The sequence below is a fragment of the Notamacropus eugenii genome, chromosome 3 (genome assembly GCF_028372415.1).
Source record: "Notamacropus eugenii isolate mMacEug1 chromosome 3, mMacEug1.pri_v2, whole genome shotgun sequence".
NCBI classification, from domain to species: Eukaryota; Metazoa; Chordata; class Mammalia; order Diprotodontia; family Macropodidae; genus Notamacropus; species Notamacropus eugenii.
In genome coordinates, this window is record NC_092874.1 from 174,768,108 (window position 1) to 174,795,501 (window position 27,394).

Genomic DNA, 27,394 nt, shown 5'->3' on the forward strand with positions numbered 1-27,394 from the left:
TTCAAGTCCTAACATTCACACAACCATTATGACCTCGGACAGATCAATTAACCTCCCTTGGCCTCACTGACCTCACCTGTAAAATGAAGAGATTTAAACTCTGTGGCCCTGAAGTGTCTTTAATCTCTTACTCCATCCCTGATCCTATGATATTTGCAAGTCAAGTCTACATGAGGTGCAGTCTAAGAAGCAACTAACTGCCTCCTGGTCTCTGATTCTAACACTCCCCTTTCTCATTGGTAATAGAAAAGAGACTTAAAGAAGAGTAAGAAGTCATTTGACATTAAGAGTGTCAAAATCATCAAGATGGAGATTTCTCTAAACATTTAGTTTTTGGCTAACACTAGAAAACTCTGGTTAAATATAAAGAAAAATCTTTATCATAGAGTCAGTATTTCCATGAAAAGTCAATATGAGTATTTACTTACAATTTTTAAGAGCTTGAAAAAAATGTGAAGCTCAGAAGCCTCTGTTGCAGTTCAAAGAAAACAAAGGTTCTAAACTGATTTTATTCAAATACTCAGTTACACCTAGAGCAGGGAGTTAATCTCACCTGCTATGCCATTTTGACTATTTTAATCATTATGAAAGAGTTTCATGCCACACCTGAAACATCAGGAGAAGGAAAACCAGAATAATAAGTAAAATCTGACTAATGACCTCCTGGTTACTAGTCAACATTAAGGAGTTTGCTGCATAGAAACAATGGTTAAAAACAAAAGAGGCTAATGAGATGATGAAAGTGATGACTATGCCTTATGGAATGTATAAACACATAGACAATAACATGAGTATGCTTGAGTTTGGTCTGGATATTTGTAGTTAGCTGGTTTTAAATAGATTAGGGTAGTTAAGATATATAGACATATATCTGTATCTTGTATCTACTTACATGTGTGCAAGTTGTTTCATACAATGGAATGTAAGCTCCTTGTTTTTTACCTTCTTGCAGTGATTAGCACTGTGTCTGGACCATAACAAGGGTTTGGTGATTTGCTGATTGAGGAAGTAGGGCCGATGTGATACATGGTCATCAAAAGACCCTTGAACACAGAATCAGAAGTCCTGGGTTTATATTCCCTTCCCAAGACTGTGCTTTGTCAAGACTCATGATGGTTCCCTAGATCTCAGTTCCTCATCTGAAAAATTATTAGGTAAAAATAATTGCTCAATAATTTAAAGTATGTCACTCCTTCTGGAACCCTTCTCCACTGAAATTCACCACCATCACTCCTTAATGAATTTTTATGCTGCACTGCAACTCAATTATATTCAAAGATTAACATTTTGTTATTATAAATAGGTACATTCATGGGAATATATTAGAATCATAGTAGCCAATTAATTAACTTATTTTTAAATCCACACAAATCATTCCTCAACTCTTTTTTTCAAATATAGTATCCCTCTTGTCATCTTACTGGATTTTGAAGACCTACTCCAATTTTTAGATTATAGATAACTTTCCTTTTATGTTCCATATTCTTAACTACATGACAAAATACAAGGGGAATGTCTAAGCAAAAGGATTTCTTTATTCACTGGTCTTCAACCATCCCACTACCATAAAGGGGTAAAGCGGTTATATCTGTTTAAAGGAAGCCTTGGGAACATAGAACTAGCTCTCTAGTTCTTTTCAGTACCCTTCAACAGATGATCCAAACCATTCCACATTCACCTACTTTGCCTTACCAAAAAGGCAAGAAACTACCGTTCCCCTATGTGATGAATTTCATTGTACAAACTCTCTATGTCAGTTACTTATACAAATAAAGATTTGAACTTAGAACACATTAAGAGATAAGTATGATTTGTCTTATTTTCCAACCTAATCCACCCCTCAAGGTAGCTTGGTTCCTAGATTTGTGCCCCTTGAGAAAATGATGTTCTTCCTGGCTGATTATTTATGATTTTGAGCAAAAGCTGCTTTATTAAGCCACACCTCCAACCTTCCAAGATTCCATCCTTCCATTCTCTCTTATTCTCAGAAATATCTGTCCATTAGGAGGCAATAAATTGTTGTCATCTTTCTTCAAGTTGACCGACCTCAGTCATGGTTTCCCTGATCTTTTTTCTAGTTCCTTATCTTGAATAATTTAAACTTTCCCTTTTCTTAACTCATAGTTCTCCTCCTACTTCATTACTCAGAAATCTCGCTTTTTTCATCCCCTTTTTTGTTCCAGTTAGTTGGAATCTGAACTGGTAAAGGAGCTCCTCAATGGGGAATTCCTTGTGCTAATGAAATACTGATCCAGACCAGAAAGCAAACACACATATATACTTGATGGGTCCATAGAACAAATACGTTGTGGCAAGTTTTCACCATATGCTATCTTAACCATCCAGGATTTTCTCTCCTTTCTTCTTCTTTCCATCTTTTCCACTTATCAAGTAACTTATGGACTTTGTTCCTATTACTTCCTAGTTCTCCCTATAATTCTTGTCCTAAGACACAATAGTAATTAAGATTCAGAAGGTCTAATCTCAAGCATTTCCTCCAACATTAGCTTTGTGACAGTGGGTAAGTCATTTAGGCTTCAGTTTCTTCATGCATGTAATAGGCATCATAATGTTTTTTCTATTTTCATTGCCTCATTCCTGTAGCTAAGTACTTTGCAAATCTTACACTGCTGTATGGATGCCATTTGGGAGTGAGGGGAGTACTATGACCCACCTCAGATCCTCCACTACCATCAGGAGGATCTCAATAACTAAGAACACCCACAAAACTATGGAGGATCTCCACGGATGCCTGGACCAACAAAACACCAAAAAATACAGTAAACAGTATCAATACAACGTGATTTCAGCTGGCTAGGGAGAGGAGAATGAGTTTCTCTCACTAGGAACATAAGTTCAACTCAAATACAACCTTTCCAGCTTTTAGTACCTTCCCTTGAAATTACCTTGTATATATGTAATATGTTCTTGTTATCTCCCTAAGGATGTGAGCTTGTTGAAGGCAGAAAGTTTCGCTTTTTTCCTCTGTGTCCACAGGGCCTAACACAGGTGTTTTAAGGACTGATTTTTTGACAGATTCAATCACCTGACCATCTAACATAAAAGGAACCCTGCACTTTATATCAGGGAGCAGTCTAAGCCTTTCACCTTTTATTATACACACCAGGAGGAAGGCTTAAAACCAGAGCACACAAGAGATACCTCCTGTTCTGTAATCAACAGTTACACTTCTGTTGGGATGACCTACCTACTGTTTGAGGTTCTGAGATGCTCTTTCCAACTTTCTGTTTCAAAGTCTGTCTCCTGGGTTTATTTCCTTACACTCTTGGGGCTTCTGCCCTTCTGATTGAATTGGGCTGCTGGACACTAATGCTAAGCCTGTGTATATCAAATGTGTTCCCTGCCTGGCCAGGACAGTGATCTGAGCTCCACCTCCCATTTGGATTTATTTTCCATTTTATTTCCATACCCTAAAACTCTGACCTTGGCTACTTCAAAGCTCCCAATGAGTCTTCTGTCTGGGTAATTCCTCCTGACTTTCCCCACTCTTTGGCCAACCATGAACTGAAAATAACACCTTATAACATGGAAAGTCTAATGAGTGGGAAGGATACCTGAAGCAGTTTCTCCATAGCAGATATTCTCAGTCCCAGATACTTGCATTCATAGGGAGTCTGCTGTACCTGGAAAAAAGACAAGAACAATATATTCTCAAACTACATCCAGCCAGAAACCCCTTTTCATTTTATGTGCAGAATGCTCATTGATATGAAAACAATTCTTGACAAAATCCAAAGAGAATGTGGTCCACTGAGTTTCTAAAAAAAGGACAATCCTTTCTCAACTCACTGAAGTCTTGAGTACGACAAGCACTCACTTCAAACATGCTTTATAAACATGATGTAACTCTGACAAGTCAGTCTTTGTAACTTGGCAGAGGCAAAGTTTTCGAAATGTATTTATATATGTGTTAGGTGTAAACTGTTATTGTACTGGAAAACTTCTTGAAAGGGATTTTTATAAGTCTCATCTTGTCTCTCTCAAGTGCCTGTTAAAAATAGAGAATTTATTGGCAGCTCCTTTTGCTTGTGTTAAGGAAGGATTACTTTAATCCTGGCAAAATATCTTAGCACTTTACTATAGGCAATTTTATACAACTAAACTTTTTACTACAGACAATGCTAAAATAACTGCAAGGATCCTGGATGATTTAAAAGTTACACTTTTGTCAGATTTGTTGCTTTTTTTTTACCCTTTAGAAACTTAAAACACTCTTCTCTAAACATAGTCAATCATATTTGTACCAATTCATTTGGACTTTTCAGTAATCCTTAGTTAACTTCTTTTGGTTGTTTTAATAAATGGAATGAGATTTGTATATGAATTTCCCTATGATACAACCAAATTCTCTCAGTAATCGAGTGTTTTATATATTTACTGTCCTAACTTTTGGTTTACATCTTTTTTTTAATTTTGTCATCACCAAGAATATATATTTCCATATGTATTGATGCTTGTCATTTCTATATGTATTGTCTCTAGGACTGTAAACTCCCCAGGTGCATGGGCTATACAGGAGCTATAATTCAATTCAATTCATATTTCCTGAGTATCAGTAATGCAGAGGAGGCAGCAAGGAGGCACAATAGATAGCATGCTCAAGAAGAATTGAGTTCATATCCTTCCTTAGACATACTCACCAGTGTGAATCTGAGTAAGTCACTTCACCACCACCAGCCTCAGTTTCCTCATCTCTACAGTGAGGATAGTAATAGAGCCTACTTCACAGCATTTTTATGAGGATCAAAGGAGATACTATATGAAAAGCACTTTGGAAATCTTAATTTTGTGCTACATAAATGTTAACTATTTGTAGAAGTAATATGTGTTATGCACTAGGTTCAGGGCTAGGGATAGGAAGTTAGCTAACAGCTGACTTCATATAGTGCTTTATAATTTACATGGCTTTATTCTTTCTCTCTAATCTTCAATTTCTCCTTATCTACTAACTCCTTTCCCTCTGCTTACAAATATGCTCATGTCTCTCCTGTACTTGATAGTACTTATTCCTGCTAGTTGTATCCTCTGTCACTTCTCCCATTCTCAGCCAGATTTCTTGAGGAAGTCATTCATAATTGGTGCATCCAAATTTTTCTAATGTCAACATTCTACTGAAACTATTCTCTCCAAAGTTAACCCATGATTTCTTAATTACAATGAACTTTTCTCAATCCTCATCCTTTTTTATTTTTCTGTAATATTTAATGTGATTGATAGTCCTCTTCTCTTAGAAACTCTCTCATCCCTGCATTTTCATAACACTGTTCTTCTCCTACCTATCTATCTCTCCTCAGCCTACTTTTGTTGGATCACCATATGTCCTACCCCTTAATTTTGGAGATTCCCAGAGACTTTTCTTAAACCTCTTCTTTTCTCTTTTTATACATCCTATCCTGGTGATCTCACCAGCTCCCATGTGTTCATTTTTCTACATGCAAAGGACTCCTGTACACATATGTATGTATCTTATGTATACATCCATAGATGTATTCAAACTTAGACTCTCTCCAAAGCTCTAATCCCATTTTTAGCAATGGCCTGTTGACTATCTCCCAATGGGTCACAGAATTTGAGAGGTAGAAGGAACCTCAGCAGCCATCTAGTCTAATTTGTCCACAAAAGGAAAATCTATTCCAGAAAACCCAACTAATGGTTGTCCAGCCTCCCCTTAAAGACTTCCAAAGAGAAGGAACTGCCACCCTTCCAGGCAGTCTGTTCCACCTTGGGTCAGTTCTAAGGATTAGGAAGTTTTGTTTTGATTTGTTTTTCTTTCCTTATGTTGTGTCTTAATTTGTCTCTTCTCAGCTTCTATCCATTGCTCTTGATTTTGCTCTCTGGGGTCAAACAGAGCTAGTCTAATCCCTCTTCCATATCACAGCCCCTTGAATACATGGAGACAGCCCTTATGTCTACCCTGATTCTTCTTTTTCCAGGCTAAACATCTCCAAATCCTTAACTGATTGATACGTGGCATGAAGTCAAGGTCCTTTACCATCCTGCTTGCCCTCTTCTATATCCTTTCCTGATTATCAATTCCCTTCTTAAACTGTAGTACCCAACAACTGAACACAACAGTCCAAAATAGGTCTGATGAGTCTTGATTACAGTGGGACTATTGTCTCCCTATTTCTGAAAGGTTATGTCCCTCTTAATTCAATTCAAGATCACATCAGCTTTTTTTGTTTAACTATCACATTATTGATTGATTTTGAGTTTGAAATCCACTAAACCCCCCAGATCTTTTTGAGAACATGTGCTGCCTATGCATCCATGCCTCCCTCATTTTATATTGTGAAAATGATTTTTTTGTACCCAAGCATATGATTTTATGCTTATCTCTATTAAATTTCATCTTATGAAATTCAGCCCAGTGTTCTGACCAAGGGGTTCTGAACCTGAATTCCATGTAGCTTTAAGGAGTCCATATATGTAGAACATTTAACATTTTGATAACTTTAATACAACTGGTATCCTTTGTAATCTTATGTAATTTATCCAATTAAAAGTATTATTTGAGAAATGGTTGACAGGCTTCATCAACTGTGAAAGGGGTCCATGGTACCCCTTTCCTTTTGGATCCTTCTGGATCCCAACTCTATCAACACTGTTAGCTTTTCTTCCCAGCTTTGGGTCATATGCAAATTTGGTGAACACACCAATGTGTTAAACATCACAGTGTCAGTTATAGATTCCCTGAGACACTGCATTGGAGGCTTCCTGCCATGCTGACATTACAACACTCACAACTGTTCTTGGAGTCTAGTCAATTCTGCTTTGGCCAGAAATCCTGAGGGTCTTCCCCTCCCAGATAGATTTCTTTTTTTACTATGGAAAGAGGCTATTTTCTACCTCATTTCTTACTTAGCCTTAATTACTGAATGAACATTACCTCAGTCAAACTGAGACCTAGTAAAGAACTTAGCTTAAAGAGGCCAAAGTCTCACATTGAACTCAGGGCCACCTCTAGTTGTCCTGATCTATATCTCACCACTACATCCAGATGGCTCCAGAGAAGAAAGTGAGGCTGGTGACCATACACAGCCCTGCCTCACTTAAATCCAATTCATTTGCATGTCATGGCATCACCTTCCTGGAGTTATGGTCCTCTAAGATTGCAGAAAAAGGAGAAACACCAGCAGCCACTTGGGAATCCATCTGATCATTATATTATCATTTAATTCATTCTCATCTTCTCCGCCAAAACTTATCTGCCTGCGGAGAAGTTCACTAACAACTACAAGACCACAGAATTCCAGAATGGACTGTGCCAGGAGGAGGAAGGAATGCCTGACTCTTCTCCACCTGCTCTGAGATTCAGTGACAGTTACCTCCCTCCTGTTCTATGCATATAGCACTAGATCTCCTGACTTAGAATATTTCCACTGACTGTCCCCCGTGCCCAAAATGATCTCCCATTTCCTCTCTGCCTCCTGACTTCCCTGGCTTTCTTCAAGTCTTGACTAAATTCCTACTTTTACAAGATGCCTTTCCCAGTCTTCCTTAATCTTAATGCTTTTCTTCTAAGGCTACCCAATTTATCTCATAAATTTCTTGCTTGTACATAGTTATTTACATACTATCAACCGTATCATATTGGGTTGATATCATATTGGGTGAAAGCAAAGAGGTTTTGTTTTTTTTTCCCTGTCTTTATATACCTGGCACATAATTCCCCTGCACATAGTAGGTGCTTATTAATAGTTAATAGATTGATTGATTGACTGAAGAACAGAGTGAGATACTTTATCCAAAGTTCTATTAAAATATTGGTTAACTGTATCTTCTACATTCCCCACATCTACTAGTTAGGAATTTTGTCAAAATGGAAAATGAGGTTAGCTATTTTCATCTTCTTTTTAAAAATTTTACTTATTTTACTCTGAACTTAAGTAATAAAGCAAGCATTTCCATAACATAGTAGAATAGAAAAAAAAAGGTTATGGTATATCAAACCGCAAATCTATTAGTGCTATTCCTTTCAAATATATAACAAAGTTATCAAGTAACTCTTTTGCCCTCCTTTTTTTCTTCCCTCACATTTTCTTGAGGGAGCCACTTTTTATCACTGCTTCCTTTCTAGATGTTTGCCAACCCTCTCTTTTGCGATCCATCACAGACTTTTCCCAGGAATCAAAGTTGAGTTCACTGGTCTATAGTTTGCCTACAGTGTTATCTCTCACCAAAAAAAAAAGAAAGAAAGAAAAGAAAAAGGCAGACATTTTTCTTCTCCAATCTTGTGGTTTCCCTCCTGTTTTCAATAATCCTTCAAATATCCTTAACAGTGGCTCAGTAATCATATCTACCAATTTTTTAGGACTTAAAGATGTCATTAACTTGGGCCAAGTAACTTGAATTCATCAAGAACAGCTATGTGCTAAAAAATACAAATACAAAAAAAAAATCCCCCTGCTTTTAACAGGAAACCATTGATATTCAATAGGAGTCACTTTCTTTACTTAGTTATATTTCTATTGCTGAAAGTTAACCACTTGATTAATATTTGCCACCAGAGACCAGTTCAATAAGAGTTTGACCAGAGGAGGTCAACCTTCCCACAGTACACATTACTCCCCTGTGAGGAAACAGCAAACTACATAAAGAATCGTAGTAATTGACCTGGGTCTATACTTCAAGGCTAAATAGACACAGAGTAAATTGCACAGTGCTTGGCTAGACAAGCTACTTACTGTTCCGTTTCCAACCCATAATGTCTGTAATTCTATTAGGCTTATTGCCCGTTATGCAATATGATACTACTGTAAAATTGTTTCTTTTGCAATACAAAATTTAGAGTTAAGTAGTTTATTTTTTCCTTAAAGAATACAGATTAACTTGTGTTGGAACAGTTTTAGGTGCTAGGCCTTTGGAAAGCAAACCAAAAACGTTATGTTTATTATTGAGGGGGGTCGGGAAAAGGAACTAGAGTCAGAATTAGCTTCTCAATGACATGTAACCCATACAACTTGAACACTGATCATGGGGAGATGGTTCAGTGGCTCCTTTGTTTATAGTTCCAATTTATCAGAGTTATAGGAATGCTTACAACTTTTGCCAAAGAAAGATGTTAGGACATTAGATGTTGTTTTTCTTCCAAAAGCCCAAATTAGTCAGTATAATTTTGACATAGAGAATTTCAAGCTATGTTTAATTCATAAATATTGTTTGAATATTTTTGAATCAATTTTGTCTCAAAAAGATACATTTCACAGGATGTTTCTTTCCTTTATAAATTGATCTCAATGGTTTCCTGACACTTGAGAACAATTGTCACAATCAGGTTAATTATTTAAATATTTATTTTGCAACTTTAGAATAGGAATGGGATCTCAGATGTTCAAGGAACTGTCATCAAACTAGCATTTAAAAATATCGTATCTTGGTAGATGGTGACAACAGACATGCTATTTCCCTGTCTTTAATGCCCACACCCTTCCTTCTGCCAATTTAGATTCTGCCCATCCTTCAAGGCTCAATTCAATTTCCTATGCCTTGTGTAAAGTCACATACCAGTCCCCAGTGATGCTCTCATTATTCTCTGACTGTACTGTACAATTCAGTATCAGCTGATAAGGGCATTCCTTTAATTATAAACACCTAATTAATAAAAGTATTATCTATGTAATATGAATTAAAGTACTATTTGTACAATAATATTAATAAGCCTTTATATGGAATTTATATCTAGATAGCTATAATTATTTAATCATTAGTATTTAATCATAATCATTTTAATAATATTCGCCTGTAACTCTTTGATACAGAACATCTGTGCATAAATACTTAATAAGGAATATATGATTATTTAATAATTGTATAATATTAGTAATTTAGCAAGCATTTAGATAGAACTTTAATGTTTGCAAAAATACTTTTCAAAAATATTTTATTTTCACAAAACCCTGGGAGGTAGGTGCTATTACTATCTACATCTTATAAACAAGAAAACTGAAGCAGATACAAGTTAATGACTTGTCTAGGGCCACATAAGGAACTCAGATCTTCCTGACTCCAGGTTGAGAGCTCTATCCATTGTATTACCTACCTGTCCCAATATTATGGCACCTCTCTCTCTACTACTCCAGATGTGGCTTGACCAGGACATAAGACAGAGGCCTGTCACCTCCCTTATTCAGAACACTGGGCTAAGAACAAGGGAATCTGTAAGAGTTAACCTAATTTTACCTCACTGGATCTAAGGACTCTTTTAGATGGAAGGTTCACTGAGATCACTGAATTCACTTCAACAAGTGTTTATTGAAAGTCATTGTTGTTTGTCCTTCATTCTTAAAGACAGCCAATGACATCAGAAAGGTAATGTCTTGACTTGCAAGTGAATTGGATTTAAGTGAGGCAGGGCTGTGCAAAGTCACCAGCCTCACTCTCTTCTCCTTTAGAGCTGTCTAGGTCCAGCGGCAAGATACAGATCAGGGCAACTGGATGGAGATGGCTCCAGAAGTAAAGTGAGCACAGAAAGAGAAAATATATCACAGTTCTTACCCTCAAGGAGTTTTCAAACTAGTGGAAGAACAAAATAATCCCATAAATAAGTAAAATGTAATTTAGAATGAGCTACATGTCCATGAAAGTTATGAGTGGCACAAAAGTTTCGAAAAGGACCACATCTAGCTTGCGTATCTAGGGAAAACCTTCTGGAAGAGGTGCCTTCTAAGGAAGGCCTGGAAAGAAGGGAAGGATTTCAATAGATTGACATGGGGAAAAATACATTCCAGGCAAAAAGGATGTCCTGAGAAAGGTGATAAGAAAGGACAGGATATGACTAGCAATGCATAGTCAAGCCTGACTAGACGATGGAATAGGGAAAAGGTTGCCAGCCCAGGTGGAGGTTTTGCAAACGTGATTCTGGGCATAATGGAGAGAAGCCCTTCTCTCCCCTGTAGAGAAGTTATCTTTTGATTTTCCTGTTGGCTTACTTTCTGATGACAAAAAGTCTTTTAATTGGCTGCTGAGTCAGAACTGAATGGGTGTACAAAAGGTTTGAATGGACAAACTCTCATTCTTCTTCAGTGAGTGAAGCTAGAATTGTTGTTAACCACCATGGGAAGGAGCTGATCCATGACCTGGCCATCATATTTCTGAGAATAGATATGTCAGAAGTCTAATCTAGAAGTTGTCGACAGAGTTTGCCAGTATTCAAAACAACCCTTAGGAGCCACTATGAAAACCATGAAGGTGACAACCCAGCTGAACACCACCTCATTCATTGAATATATAATATCCAGAAATGAATTTGGTGGGGATTCCTTGAATGGAAAACAAGATTTCCAGCACCAGGAAATACACTGCCCTTGGAGGTAATGGGAGGATGAGGGTGAGGGTTTAGGATGGAGAATGTTTTGTAGCAACCATTTTAAATTCCATTTTCCCAAGGACTAATTGGGTTTTCAGAAGGGAGTGCATGTGTCCTTTTCTGGCGGAATATATTTTTTTGTAATTTGGTTCTTGATATAGCTTCTCAGTAAATAGCTTTTTATAAATGCTAATTCTTATTAATTGTTCAGTTGCGCTCAGGATTGTATTAATGGGTTAAATTCTATTGATGGAAAACACAATACATGAGTGACAGGATTGGATTTCCCAACCCATCCAGGTTAATCCGAGTACCCGCAGGGAGTAGTAGCCAGTCACCCTCTGGGGACCACTTGCCCATACTAGTAGGTATTTGGAGAGTGTGCCCAGGGTTTGCCAGACAGGTGAGGAAACTAAAGCCTTTCACAACTGAAGGCTGTGACTGACTTAAGGTCCTATAGTTGGTAAGTAGGATTTACACTTGGAGCTCATGGTTCTGAGCTTAATGAGAAAGTTCAGTTGGCTTCTCACCGCATCACACTGCTTCCTCTGGACAAACATCAATGACCTGTGATCTCCATAGTGAAAGGACTCTCACACAATCCATCTATACCTTATAGTCTTAGAGAAGTATTGAAGCTTAGAGTGGTTATCAGTTTGTAGCCCAAATACTAAAAATTGTACTTTGGTTTCATTTTATTTCCATTTAGAAGTAGGAGATAACTTTCAGGAGAAAATAGATAGTTATAAGGAAAACAAGCCAGAAAAAAATGTTCAGTCAGTAGGTTCTGAGATAATACTGCTCAAACTCACCTTACTGGTGACTTTAGCTGTGAATTTCAAAGTTACCATTGTTCTTTGAAAAGTGCAAACCCAGTGTTTATAGCTCAGGGTTTCCATTTTAAATTGGATAGTTCAACAGGGGGTAATAATTTTTAGTCTACAACAATAGTATTCAAAACAATGTACACTTACTTAACACCTGATGAAATTAAGCCAAGAGATTGGTCACTCGTTGTTCAAGTGTTCACTCATTGCAGAAGTTCCACACAAAGCGAGTGCATCCCACCTCAAATTGGCCCTTAAAATGTCATCACATTAAAAAAAAAACCTTTGTTTTCTCCTCTTATTAATTTTACATGGGGTGAAGGCTAATTCAATCTATTCATGTTGCAGCTGTCTTCAGAGTTCAGTGCTTACTCATAGGAAAATCATTGACTTGAAAAAAATTTACATTGAGTTGTGGCCTGTGGTGGCCCATTTTCTTTTTTTTTTTCTTTTCTAAGCCTAATTTTGTGTCATATTCAGAGTCATACGTAAATAAAAGCCATCAGTCACCCATTATTTCAGATTCTGAATAAAGGACAGGACATGAACTTTAACCTTGGAATGTTTATTTCATTTTGGAGTAACCCATAAATCTAATTTCACTACAATTAGTCTACAAAAATAGGAATCAAACATAGTCTCCAAAATTTAAAGAAAATAATTTCTAATTATGCCATTGCAAAATGTCCAGACCACACAGATGTATAATAGGGGCAGAAAGCCTCCAAAAGACATCTAGTCTTTCTAGCAAGATAATTCATTATTGAAAGGGTTTTCCTCTCAACAAAGGTCTGACTGGTTATAGTTAAATAGGGAAACTTAGCTAAGGTCGATTATGGAATAAGGCAAGTCTATTGAAAGCAATCCTCTGAGGGATTTTTGTTCATTTTTACTGTGGGTCAAAGGTGTTGAAGTCCTGCTACAGAGCAGATGTGATCTAAGATCTCCTCGGTGTGGTACTCCTGTCACTGGCACAAACAGCCACCATTCCACACTTCATTCTGTTTGATTCTTGTCAATTGATCCTAAATCTCTGTTGGGAATCAGTCCAATTCATTGCAGAGTTTCTTTTGGTTAGTTTCATATTTTGTGAATTCTGATGAAGTATCAGAATTTTCATCTGTTCAGCCTTATTCTCATTGCACTCAAAAATCATAGATTAAGTTCCTGAAGAAGGGGCACGGCCCTGTACTAAATGCTCAAGATACAAAGACAAAAGCAAATGTGTCTGATCTTAGACAATTTATATTTTATTTACAAAGGGTAGAATTCCTTTTCTTGTCACTCATGCATTTCACATATATGAGTTATTGTCATAAGCCTACTTAAACAAGGATGTTGATGTGGTGGAACAATACCTGTTCCATGTAGGCTAGGCTAGATTTTCCCTAAAAAAAGCTATGAAATCATCCTTGAAACTTCATAGGGCCGGAGCGAGTAAGGCTTGAAACATTAACAAAATTTCTAGATGACTTGAGGCATAAAGCCTCAAACTGGGCATTTCTCAATTTTGACACATCTTTTTGACCAGGCACACCAATATGGCAAACCCAGAGGCAGGGGTCTTCTTCCATAATTGACGTTAGCTATTTTCCTATTTTGTGTGTCATCCAACCGATTCAATGCTAAATCTTGGCTAAATACATCCTTTCCATGCAATTGTTAAGTAAATACCTTTTTATTACATGTTTTATGGTATGCAAGTATTTTGTTATAATCCCAAGCCTGAGCCACTGGACCAGCCTGAGACAGGCTTGGCCCAGAAGCATGAGCCAGCAGAAAGTGATATTTTTTTGAACACCAGGACCCATGAAACAAACAAATACACAAACTAGCCCTTGTGTCCTTTGGATTTTCCCTTCCTTTGGTTCTGTGATGATGTTGGTGCAGTAGCAGAAAATAAGGCCAGAAACCATTAAGGATCATTCAGTCATTATGCTTTTAGAGTATCTGCATGACAGGGGATAGACAGCTAGATGCATATGTATGTATATGAATGTGTATATGTGTATGTATGTGTACATGTATATGTATAGATATTGATATAGCTATAAGTATAGGTGTGTGTATGTATATATATATATCTGTACACATATAGATAAGTATATGTGTGTGCATATCTCTATATATGGACACAGAGTAGTATGCATTTATGAAGGTGATTGTATATATATAGTGTTGTATGTGCATATAATACATATATAAATATATTTTGCATATATTAATTTATGTATTAATTATAATCATATATTATATGAATATTATTTTATTTATAATTTATAATCATATTTCTACATTTATAAAATGTATTTTTATATTTATAAATATTGATAATACAAATAAGTTGATATTAAATAGATTAAAATTAGACAAATACATTTATACATACAAAAATATGCTTTTCTTCCAGATTTGTAAGGTTGAATTTTGAGACAGTGCTTCCCAATTACTGCAGTGCATTTTTGCCAGTCTAGAAACCTTGTAATACTCAAAATCATTCCTACTTAAAATCTCTAAATCACAATACAGATGACTCCTCCTGGAAGCCTTTTACTCCTTTCCCTATCTAGATTTCTCCTTTTCTTTTCACAGATTCTCTATCCCCATCCCTTGAACTACCTACCTAAACCAAGGAGGGGAATTTAGACATTTTATCAGTTTGCAAATAAGTCATGTTGTAAAATTCTTTAAATAATTTTTCAGGGGGCGGAGACAAGATGGCAGAGTAGAAAGACGCATATACGCTAGCTCTGAACCCACAGCCCATAAAATATCTGTAAAAAAAGAACTCCGAACAAATTCTGGAGCAGCAGAAGCCACAGAACAATGGAGCGGACGAGATTTCTGTTCCAGAGAGCCTGAAAACCTCTCGTAAAAGGTCCGTCACGCTGTGGACCTGGAGTCAAGCCCAGCCCTGTGTTGGCTGCGGCACCAAGAAGAGTAGATCTGAGCAGGCTTCAGGGACAGAATCTCTAGCACCCATGCAGGTCCCTCCACCCACAGGTGACAAGGGTTGGTGAGAGGGTCTGTTTGGTGGGTTGAGAGGGGAGTGGGGTGCCCCCATAACTCAGGCCCCCTCGAGAGGCAGCAGCGGAGGTGGGAGCAGACCGGGGTTCTCCAAGCAGGCAGGAGCCCGGATCCATTGTTGAAGGTCTCTGCATAAACCCCCTGAGGGAACTGAGCCCCCTGTGGTAGCCCTACCCCAACCTGAGCACCTGAACTTAATCTCACACTGAATAGCAGCCCTGCCCCCGCCCAAAGCCCTGAGTCTGAGAAGCAGCATTTGAATCTCAGACCCCAAGTGCTGCCTGGGAGGATCCTCGAAGTGGGTGTGAAGAGAATATTCAGAAGTTAAGTCACTGACTGGGAAAATGTCCAGAAAAGGGAAAAAAAATAAGACTATAGAAGGCTACTTTCTTGGTGAACAGGTATTCCCGCCCTTCCTTTCTGATGAGGAAGAACAATGCTTACCATCAGGCAAAGACACAGAAGTCAGGGCTCACTCAATGGGCTCAGGCCATGGAAGAGCTCAAAAAGGATTTTGAAAATCAAGTTAGAGAGGTGGAGGAAAAACTGGGAAGAGAAATGAGAGACAAGCAAGCAAAGTATGAAAAACAAATAAACACCCTGCTAAAGGAGACCCAAAAAAATGCTGAAGAAAATAACACCTTGAAAAATAGGCTAACTCCATTGGCAAAAGAGGTTGAAAAAGCCAATGAGGAGAAGAATGCTTTCAAAAGCAGAATTAGCCAAATGGAAAAGGAGGTTCAAAAGCTCACTGAAGAAAATAGTTCTTTCAAAATTAGAATGGAACAGATGGAGGCTAATGACTTTATGAGAAACCAAGAAATCACAAAACAAAACCAAAAGAATGAAAAGATGGAAGATAATGTCAAATATCTCATTGGAAAAACAACTGACCTGGAAAATGGATCCAGGAGAGACAATTTAAAAATTATGGGACTACCTGAAAGCCATGATCAAAAAAAAGAGCCTAGACATCATCTTTCATGAAATTATCAAGGAAAACTGCCCTGAGATTCTAGAACCAGAGGGCAAAATAAGTATTCAAAGAATTCACAGAACACCACTTGAAAGAGATCCAAAAAGAGAAACTCCTAGGAACATTGTGGCCAAATTCCAGAGTTTCCAGGTCAATGAGAAAATATTGCAAGCAGCTAGAAAGAAACAATTCAAGTATTGTGGAAATACAATCAGGATAACACAAGATCTAGCAGCTTCTACATTAAGGGATCAAAGGGCGTGGAATAGGATATTCCAAAAGTCAAAGGAACTAGGACTAAAACCAAGAATCACCTACCCAGCAAAAGTGAGTATAATACTTCAGGGGAAAAATTGGTCTTTCAATGAAATAGAGGACTTTCAAGCATTCTTGATGAAAAGACCAGAGCTGAAAAGAGAATTTGACTTTCAAACACAAGAATGAAGAGAAGCATGAAAAGGCAAATAGCAAAGAGAAGTCATAAGGGACTTATAAAAGTTGAACTGTTTACATTCTTACATGGAAAGACAATATTTGTAACTCTTGAAACTCTTCAGTATCTGGGTACTGGGTGGGATTACACACACACACACACATGCACACGCACACACACACACACACACACACACACACACATAGAGACAGAGTACACAGAGTGAATTGAAGAGGATGGGATCATATGTCTAAAAAATGAAATCAAGCAGTGAGAGAGAAATACATGGGAGGAGAAAGGGAGAAATGGAATGGGGCAAATTATCTCTCATAAAAGAGGCAAGCAAAAGACTTATTAGAGGAGGGATAAAGAGGGGAGGTGAGAGAAAAACATGAAATCTACTCTCATCACATTCCACTAAAGGAAGGAATAAAATGCACACTCATTTTGGTATGAAAACCTATCTTACAATACAGGAAAGTGGGGGATAAAGGGATAAGCAGGGTGGGGGGGAGGATGGAAGGGAGGGCATGGGGAGGAGGAAGCAATTTGAGGTCGACACTCATGGGGAGGAACAGGATCAAAAGAGGGAATAGAAGTAATTGGGGGCAGGATAGGATGGAGGGAAATATAGTTAGTCTTATACAATACGACTATTATTGAAGTCATTTGCAAAACTACACAGATTTGGCCTATATTGAATTGCTTGCCTTCCCAAGGGAGGGGGTGGGGAGGGAGGGAGGAAAAGAAGTTGGAACTCAAAGTTTTAGGAACAACTGTCGAGTACTGTTCTTGCCACTAGGAAATAAGAAATACAGGTAAAGGGGTATAGAAAGTTATTTGGCCCTACAGGACAAAAGAGAAGATGGAGACAAGGGCAGAGAGGGATAATAGAGGAGAGAGCAGATTGGTGATGGGGGCAGTTGGAATGCTCGATGTTTTGGGGTAGGGGGAGGGGACAAGGGGGGGAGAAAACTTGGAACCCAAAATTCTGTGAAAATGAATGTTAAAAGCTAAATAAATAAATTAAAAATAAATAAATAAATAATTTTTCAACTTTTTACTATTCAAAGAATTTGCAGATATCTTAATGTAGTCATTTACTAATGAGGAAACTGGGGCAGACAGCAGTTAGGTGACTTGTCCAGGGTCACAGAGGTGGTGAGTATCTGAGGTTGGACTCAAATTCAGGTCTTCCTAATTCCAATTCCAAGGTTCTGTCTACTCCACAACCTAGCAGAAGGAATGACAGGCTTTAAGACTTAATGACCACGTCATAATGTATGTTGGTAATGTGACATTAATCACTTTGTGTCAACATTTTCTGTTCCTCAACATGTTTCTCCCTGGAATCATAACACTCTGGTATCACTTAGGAAAGAAACAGTGGGTCAGCCCCTAACTTTTATACCTCAATACTGAATAGGTCATTCTGATGCCCCAAGTATCTACCTTCATTGATCCACTGACAGCACCTGAATAGAGCCTATTCACATCTTTTTCTTAAGTGAAAATTATGGACCACTGATTATTTTTAGTGAAATTAATAGGACTGAGATTTCTTTTTTCTTTAACATCAATAGAGGTACATTTTTATATAATCAGAACTGTTGAAGGAAATCTATCTGTAATTTTTTGATAAATTATGTGACTGCTGTCACAAAGCTCTTCTGGGAATGATGTACTATCAAAGCCTTTAAGGACCTCCCCCTGCCTGAGGCAGAAAGAACCACAACAGTTGCGTGCAGGGATCTTACTCATCAATCCTTATTCCTGCGGAGGGTCATGTTTCTCTTTCCATCAGTGGGTGGTCCCCCTCAGATCAGGCTAATGAGACACTCTGTGTGTCTCCCAAGATGTCTAAGGCTATTGTTTTAAGATGTCTCTTCCTTGGGAAGTTAGTATGTTGAACCCTCTCTCTCCTGCTTTTTTCTCCTGCCAAGCCCATAGGTATAAAATCTTTACTCAACACTACCAGTATTTTCCATTTATTATAAGTATAACCCTTAGAGGCAGTTCCTACTTAAGCCATGAGTATGTAACACCCCCCCCAAAAAAAAAAAAAAACTTAAAGAGGCTCTCTAAATAGTTCAGCATTAGTGAGATGACGCCTCTAGGACTGGCTTTAAGAGCAGGTGCTATGACTTCAGAGGTAGAAATAAAGGTTTCCTGTCCTACTCATCTCCCAATTAAAAGCCACAATTAATGAAAAGACTTAAAATACAAATATTCATGGATGAAGTAGTAATTTGACTTCAGCTTCTACTAAGTTACAAATAATATATTAGAGCTAGAATCACGTTTGGATTGGGGAGATTTAGAATCTAAATTTAGATTTAGAATTTAGGATTGGGTCCTGAATGACTCCTGTGCCATTTGTTGGGGTATGTATGTGGGGAGAAGGAGCTCCACAGATAGACCATTTCTCTTTTACTCACTGTGATGCATGTTATTATAGGTGGCATTGGAGATTAGATTCTGCCTCTTTTATTTTTTTTAATCAGGATTAGTGTCTTCTACCCTTCTATTCCTTTCTCCTCTAGACAACAGGGACAAATAGTGCTTGTAATTCCAGACAAAACACAGTGTTTGCTAAGCAATCAAACTGGACCAGTCATTCCACTGGGTCCTCTTCCCTGCTCCCACATCTGCCAAGAAATAAGGAAGTATCTTATAGCACAGGTCTACACTTCTTTCTGTAATGGTACCTCTACAGCTCTTTCTTTTTTACAGTGGTACCTGTACAGTTCTTTCCCCTTTGAACCTAAAAGCTTTGTACTATAGAAAATGTATTAAATACGTCCAATCATGTTTTTTTTTTTTTCTGGAAGGCCTGCAATATATCAATGGATGCTGCCAATCACACATCAAATGAGCAACATTAATTGAAAGCACATATAAATTGTTTTTTGAGACAAAAAATTTTTTCTTTGGAAAGCAAAAAAATTGAGAGTAGCAACAGTTTAAATCAGCAACAATTCAACAATTAGGAAGCACCTGCTGTACATGTAAGGCTTTGTGCAAAGCACTAAAGATACAAACATGGGAAAAGGTAGTGATGGAAGGACTGTGACAATACTGCCATGTTTATGTGCTATTAGAAGATCCAAGCATTTTCGATCTCAATTTGGAATGATGAAAAAAAGTGACTAAATTGGCCATATCCTTTGACCCACTGATCTTACTACCTAGGATATCTATCTCTCCCTACCCCATTCTCCACCAAAAGAAAAAAAAAACCCAGACAAGATCAGAAACAAAAGCTCAGTTTATAACAAAATACTGCTTAGCAGCATTCTAGAGTAGCAAAGCACTGGAAACAAAGTGGCTGATGGTCATTTGGAGAATGACTGAAGAAAACTATAGTATGAATGCGATTTAATATTATTGTACCATTAGAAAGGATGGTATAGAATATGGAGAAACATGGGAAGATGTGCCAGTGAACATATTAAATCCCTACTATGTGTCAGTACAAAATAACCCCATACGGAGTCATGAAAAGTGAGACACAACAGAAAAATGACTGAACAGCAATGTGCCAAACATTGTGTTAAGTGCTGGGGATACAAATATAAAAAAAACCAGTCTCTGTTCTCAGGGAGCTTACCATCTAATGGGGGAAGACAATATACAAAAGGAAGCTGAAGTGGGAGAGGAGGTACCTGGCTCAGAAGCATGATGGAAAAATCTAAATGAGTACAGTCAAGGAAGAAAACCTGGCTTTCGCACTTTCCTTAAATGTAAGTTTTGGGAACAGTTTGATTGTAATGAGCTTAGTGAAGAGATTTGAGTACCAAAGCTAATACAATCTTTAAAAAAAAAATAATACTTTACCCCTAGCTACATATAAAAACAATTGTTTATTTTTTAAAATTTTGAGTTCCAAATTCTAAACCTTCCTCCTTTTCCTTCACCTCTCCCTGAGACAGTAAACAATCTGATATAGTTATACATGTGCAATCATGTAAAACATTTCTGTATTAGTCATTTTATGCAAAAAGAATGTAACCAAAAAAAAGGAAAGGAAGTGAAAAACAGCGCACTTCAGTCTGTATTCAGACAACATCAGCTCTTTTTCTAGAGGCAGATAGCATTTGTCATCATGAATCCTATGGAATGTCTTAAATCTTTGTATTGCTGAGAATAGACAAGTGATTCACAGTCCTTCATTGCCCAATATTGTTACTGTGTACAATGTTCTCCTGATTCTGCTCACTTCACCATTCATCAGTTCATATAAATCTTTCCAGGTTTTTAGGAAATCATGCTGATTGTTCTTTTCTATGGCACAATACTATTCAGTTACAATTGCATACCACAACTTGTTCAAGCTGATACAGTCTTGCAGGATGGTGAAGTTTCTAGGGCTGTTAGGAACTATTAAGATAGAATATGGTATGCATGCATTCTCATTTACAGTTACTGTATAGGTATTTTTGCTTAATTGATTTTTTTTCTTCTGCCAGAAGCAAAGATTAAGTCTAGAGGGAGGGTAGAAAATAAATGAGAAATGGAGGGAGGAGCCATCATTTAAAATGTATTCATTAAAAAGATGGATATGATAGATCCCATTAGTGATATTAAGCTGTAGATCCTAATCTCATAGACTTAGAACTGAAAGAGACTTAAGAAATAATTCCATCCAAAGCCTTCATTTTCAAGATGAGAAAGCTGAGACATAGTTTAGGGGACTCACCCAAGACTGTAGAGCTAATAATGTCTGAGATGTGACTGGAACTAAGTTCCTGACTCCACATTCATCATCCTATCGACTCTATTCAAGAACATTTATTAAGCAGTGATTATGTGTTTGGTACTGAGCTAAGTGTTAACATCCAATAACACAGGAAGAATATTGATATTTAGCAAATAGGCTGAAGATGTCCATCTATCTGCCTCTACTTGGGGGATGAGAAGGGAAAGAGGAAGAAGTCAGAGAATCAATCAGGATTTCACTTTTACTGAAGGGTTTAGGTCATCTCTGGAGCCCAGAAAGTTGAAAACAATAAGGAGGAACTGGATTGTGTTTGACTAAGCCTCCACATAGTACCCACCTGCCCTTGTTACTAAACTTGGCTTTAACATCTGCTTGTCCTGACAAATGCTGACCCTGGAAAATCCTGATTTATTCTCCTTAAACTGCTCAGCCACTTATTGGTAATCGTACAGGAAGTTCATCCATGTGATATTTTCCTGTGCCTATTGGTAAATGCACAGACACCTTGGCGAAATGAACATAATATCAAGAAGTTCATATTCAAGTCAGCCAGGCAAAAGCATTCACTAAGAGCCTACTATATGGCAGACATTGTGCCAGGCACTAGGGATACAAAGCTAAAAATGAAACAGTTCTTGGCCTGAAGGTACTTGGATTCTAGTCAGTCAGTAAAAAGTATTTATTAAATATTCCCCAGGCACTTTGTCATACAGTATGATTGGAAGAATGGTTATTAAAACAATGGCCTAAAGATGCCTTAGACAAGTGGTGTCAAACTCAAATAGAAAGGAGGCCACTAATCTGTACATAAGGATCCCTGCTAGCTCTATTTTGACAATTTTTAAACGTGTGATCTATATTTTACTGTATTTTTATTTATTTTGCTAAATATCTCTCAATTACATTTTATTCAGGTCTGGGTAGCATATAGAAAGTCTTTCGAGAATCATGTGCAGTGTGTTTCATATATTGATACCTTAGACTATATTATGAATATAAGCATATTGGTGGTTGGTGGTTGTTGTCCTTCACCTTCAAAGAGGACCAAAATGACATCACCATGGTAAAGTGAAATTTCAGCATATCCAACTGCGGTTGATCAGACCAATATTGGAATGCTCTACCACAGGTTGGACACAGGGTCTGTATGAATATTTGGGGTGAATATCCCAAATTTGCGCATCCTGTGTTTACTTTGTGCAGTCTCAATTCTGCTTTGCTCAAAGAGCACAGCACCCTTTCTGATGTGGGCATGTCATGCTGAGTGGTCCTGTGCCAGTGTCTTCCATGATGCAAAGTCAAATCCAAAGTTCTTGAGAGAGACCTTGAGAGTGTCCTTGTATTGTTTCTTCTGGCCACCATGTGATTGCCTGCCTCATGCAAGTTCTCCATAAAATAGTCTTTTTGGCGAGCATACATTTGGCAGTCGAACAATGTGGCCAGCCCATCAGAATTGTGCTCTCTGAAGCATAGTTTGAAAACTTGATAATTCAGCTTGACCAAGGACTTCAGTGTCTAGTACCTTATCTTGTCAGGTGATCCTCAGAATCTTCCTAAGACAGTTCAAATGGAAACGATTCAGTTTCCTGGTATGGCACTGGTAGACTGTCCATATTTCACAAGCATATAACACCTTCAATTTGGTAGTCAGTCTAATACCTTTTCTCTCCCAAACCTTTCTTCGAAGCCTCCCAAACACTGAGTTAGTTCTGGCAATGCGTGCATCAACCTCATTGTCAATGTGTACATCCCTGGAAAGTACACTACCACAGTAAGTGAACTCATCCACAGCATTCAACACTTCATCATTTGTTGTAACAATGGTTCCATGTATGGATGATGTGGTGGTGGCTGATGGAGCACCTGTGTTTTTTTGGTGTTAATTATTAGGCCAAGATTAGCACAGGCAGCAGAGAATTGATCCATACTTTGTTGTATCTCAGCTTCAGAGGCTGCATTGAGTGCACAATCATCTGCAAACAGAAAATCATGCACCAACACTCCCTCCACTTTGTAGTTGACCTTGATGCTGTGTTCATCCTCACTGAAAGCATTCATCAACATGGCTGAAAACATCATGCTGTAAAGCATGGGAGCAAGCACACAACCCTGTTTCACTCCACTGGTGACTGGGAAGGCACGAGAGCTTTGTCCATTATCCAGAACCTGGGCAAACATGCCATCATGAATATATTATGAAGATGTACATATAGGTATAATACATATGGATCGTGGCCAGAAAACTGGGTGATACAATGTTGGCTGAAAATTGAAATTATATTTGGGGATGATGGTGCAAGTGTGAGGAGTAGATGTAAATATAGACAGGTGATGATGGCTCTTGATAACCTAGATCATTGCTACTGCTCAAATTGCTAACACTATATCAGATAGTAGTGGTGACCCTGGACTTGACTGGGATTTTATTGCAAAGGGCTCTAGTTTATTGCCATTACATATAATGTTGGGCTTTTGGTTTTAGACCATATCATTTACCATATTAAAGAAAACTCCATATATTTCTCTATTATCTGGGATTTTTAACAGAAATGAATGTTCTATGTCATCAAAAGTGTTTTCTGCATCTACTGATAAAATCATATGGTCTTTGTTTTCTTATTATTAATATGTTCTCTTATTTTTATAGTTTTCCTAACATTAAAGTAACCCTACATTCCTAGTACTACTCTAAAATGATCATAGTGTTCAATCTTTGTAATAGTTTGCTGTAAACTCCGCTGATATTTTAATCAGAAGTTTTTCATTAGTATTTATTAGTGATATTAACCTGTAGTTTTCTTTCTCTCTTTTAATGTTCCCAAGATCACATTTGTATCATAGAAGTAATTTTTGGATCTCTTTTATCCCATTTTCTTCACACTGTACAATTTAGAATTAATTGTTCTTTGAATATTTGATAGAATTCCATCTGATTCTGGTTTTTTTTTTAGAGATTTAATTTATGACTTGTCAGATTTCTTTGTCTCAGTTTCTTGATGTTGAGTTATTTAAATTCTCTATTTCTCTTTTTATTTTGATAGATATTCCTCCATTTCATTCAAGTTATAAGTTTTAGTAACAGATAGGTAGCTAGGTGGCACAGTGGATAGACAAATCATGGAACTTGGAATCATGAAGACCTAAGTCTAAATGCTGCCTCAGATACTTATTACTTGTGTGACTAGATGTCAGGTAAGTTCTCTGCCTCAGTTTCCTCAACTGCAAAGTGGGGATAATATCTACTTCAAAAGGTTGTTGTGATGATTAAATAAGCTAATACTTGGGAAGTGGTTTGCACATCTTAAAATGTTAAATACTGGCTATTATACAGTTGGACAAATTAAATAATAGTCTTTATTTCTTCTTCATTTCTTTTTAAGTTTCTTTTTTTCCATTCTCTCTCTCTCTCTTATTTCTGACACTGGTTATTTGGTTTTCTTCCTTTTTTTAGTCAAACTAGCTAATGGTCAATCTCTTTTATTTTTGAAAATAGCTCCTAGTTTATTCAGTTTTGTCACTTTTTTTGTTTTCAATCCTTATCAGAATTTCTTCTTTGTTCATTAATTGGAGTTTTTTTAATTTGTTGAGTCACTAGGATATTTTTTAGTTACATATCCAATTGTTTAATCTACTCTTTCTCTCTTTTATTTATGAAATTGTTAAAGTATCATAAATTTTCCTCAAAGGACTTCTTTGGCTGCATCCCAAAATTTTTGTATGTTGTCTCATTGTTGTCATTATTTTTAATTAAATTAGCTGTCATCTCTATAATTTGTTATTTGATCCACTGAATTTTTTTTAGGATTTTGATTTAATGTGCAGTTAGCTTTTAATTCTTTTGTCAGTGATCCTTTCTGTAATATAATTTCATTGTATTTTGGTCAGTAAAGATGTATTTGATATTATTGATTTTCTGAGGTCTTTAAAAAAATAATGCATAGACAATTTTTGTAAATATTGATTACCCAGTTGGGAAAATATTTACTCTTTTCTACTTTCACTGAAAAATTGCCAAATATCTATCGTATCTAACATTTATAAAATTCTATTCAGGTTTTAAAATTCTTTCTGATTTATTTTATGGTGATATTTATCTAGATTTGAAAGGGATACCTTGAGATCCTTTACTATTATAGTTTTACAGACAATTTTCTCCTATAATTTGTCTTTTCCTTTAAGTTGGAAGCACTATGCCATTCAGCGCATATACGCTAATTGTTGAAATTAATTCATCATCTATGACCCCTTTTGTAAAATATAGTTTATCTGTTTATGTCTTTTAATTAAGTTTATTTGCTTTGTTTCAGATCATGATTACTAACTTTATTTTTTTGTTTTGTTTTTAGTTCAGGTGAGGTATGTGTGAGTATGTTTCAAGTATATTTTTTGTAAGCAATATATTGCTGGATTCTGCTTTCTAAATCCATTTTCTGACTGAGTTTATCCCATTCACTCACAGTTATCATTGTTAATTATGTCTTTCTATCAATCCTATTATTTTATATTGTTTTTTTTTTCCTCTCTTTGCTTCCTGGCACATCTTAATCATAAGACCTTACCCTTTCTTTCCTTTTAAATTCCTCTTCTCAGTTCCCCCCTAACCTTAAGATTTATTTTATTTATGATTAATCCCTCTCTGAATCTATCCTCTCTCTTATTCTTCCCTTCCCCTTTTTCCTATTTCCATTTTAGACTGTACATGTATTTTATGTCAAACTCTGTGTGTACATGTATACATGCCTCTGTGTAAGTGTATGTATGTTTTCTACTCTCCTTTGATCCTGAGATGAGAGTGAGGTTCACGTAATCCCTGTTCCCCTCACCTTCATTATTTGTATAGACTGAAGAGAGCTAAATTCTCTCATTCTTACTTCTTCTTTTCTCAGTACTATGTCTTTTTATTCCTGCTTTTCCTTTCTTCTTTTAATATCACCAAGACATAATCAAACCAGTACCATTCCCTCTGTCATATTTGATTTCCTTTATAACCCTTGATGATGTTAGGGTTCTCTAGGGATACTTATATCAATCCCCTGCCTTCATATTAGAATGCAAACATTTCATTTGTGTAAAGTCCCTTCTATATAAACATATACTCATGTGTATCTACATTTTTATGTTTCTCTTGACTCCCATGTTTTTACTTCAAAATTTCTATGCAGCTGTGATCTTTTCATCAGGAATATTTGGAAGTCTTCTAGTTCATTGGAGGTCTATATTTTCCCATGTAGAATTATATTTAGTTTTGCTTGGTAAGTTATTCTTCAGATTGTTTCTTGAGATATCTTCCAACTCTGTCATTCTCTAAAAACATAGTTTTTGGATTTTCCTAATTCTTTTAAAATAATAAGCTTTTTACAACCCAAAAGAGGGGGGAAATATGCAACTATCCTAGCCAAAATCAGAGCTTTATATCTTCAAGTTTTTGGTTTTTTAAAGAAAAATAAAACCATAATGGGAAAAGGTCATATCTACTTCTGACCAAAGGCTTTTATTAGGAATTTTTGTTGCATTTTAAGAAATGGTTTCCAAATTCCATTTTGTTTGTTTATTTGTTTTTTACTTCAGGAATCTGGCACTCCCTCTTTGGACACATTCCCCTATTCATTTTCTCTTGTTTCAGCATAGCCCAATTCTTACTGCCACAGGGCCAAGTTGAGAGTAAAAAAAAGTATTCTCTTAGGGTTTCTCTGACCCTATTTACTGTCTTTCATTTAGTTAAGCAACACCATATTGGATCCAATTCAATATGGGAGTTCATCATTATCTCTCCTCATTTTAGGCTATGAGTAAGTGCCAATATTTGACAGATTAACTGGTTTATACCGGGCCACAGTTGTTCCCTTCCTTAGGATTACTTGCTTGTCACATTCATTTAGTAACCTAACTAGAACTCTTTCTCCTTCCACATTAACTTTGATTTAGCAGTTGAGATTTCAACCCCATTTCCAAACAAGCCTCGGCTAGTCCCTGGTTTCTTCATCTTCTAGAGACACATGGCTTTCTTTCCCTCAGACACATGACTGGCATTAGGGCTTCCCCCTTAAGAGAGATGAGAGGACAATTCTCTCATTGCAAATGA

The 27,394-nt window shown here is 36.9% G+C and overlaps 1 long non-coding RNA gene across 1 annotated transcript in view; it reads right to left on the minus strand.

Annotated features, from left to right (window-relative positions):
• Nucleotides 1–27,394, minus strand: part of LOC140533538 (uncharacterized) — a 515,565-nt gene that overhangs the window by 78,943 nt on the left and 409,228 nt on the right. The window contains exon 4 of the long non-coding RNA XR_011976960.1: nt 3,576–3,644. This is a non-coding gene — a long non-coding RNA (uncharacterized lncRNA). The remainder of the gene's footprint in view (nt 1–3,575; nt 3,645–27,394) is intronic.